The sequence below is a fragment of the Penaeus monodon genome, chromosome 24 (genome assembly GCF_015228065.2).
Source record: "Penaeus monodon isolate SGIC_2016 chromosome 24, NSTDA_Pmon_1, whole genome shotgun sequence".
NCBI classification, from domain to species: domain Eukaryota; kingdom Metazoa; phylum Arthropoda; class Malacostraca; order Decapoda; family Penaeidae; genus Penaeus; species Penaeus monodon.
In genome coordinates this window covers 18,741,623-18,742,244 of record NC_051409.1, presented here as the reverse complement: position 1 = coordinate 18,742,244, position 622 = coordinate 18,741,623, and positions in this window count along the sequence as shown.

The following is a 622-nucleotide window of genomic DNA, read 5'->3' as shown; positions in this document are numbered from 1 at the left end:
TAACGTAACCGTTCGTTTTCGCTCACGGGCAGACGCAAGGGTCTCTAGCGAGGCGATTGGGCTTCCCACGGGCTCTGAGAGTGGCGCTGGCGTTGAGCTCTTCCCCACAGGCTCTGAGAGTGGCGCTGGCGTTGAGCTCTTCCCCGAACAGACCCTTTCCCTCCCTCTCCCATGCCATGCTTCTCCTCCTCGCTCTCCCTTCATTGCCTCTGCCCTCCTATATACAGTGTCCGCCTGCAGGTACATTCTATTAATGGATAATAAATGTGTAGGAAATCTCTTTACGTATCAGTACATGTGTTGTGTTGTGTATAGGTGTGTGGGTGTATACGTATAAGTATATTTGCTCTATGTATTTTTATATATGAGCGCATTTATACAACCGCCAATGCCTGAATCAATATCTCTAACATTTCTCAAACACATATATTCGAATTTGCTTCAACCGCTTCCATCATTCCCTCGAATACTGCAGTATTGATGGCGTTTGATTCATTTTGTATTATACAATAATATTATGACCTTAATCCTTAATCTCTATGAACACTGAATCCTTATAAATATAAAATAAAATGCTGATATATATAGCTATCCCTTCTATGTATATGCACTCATATCCACC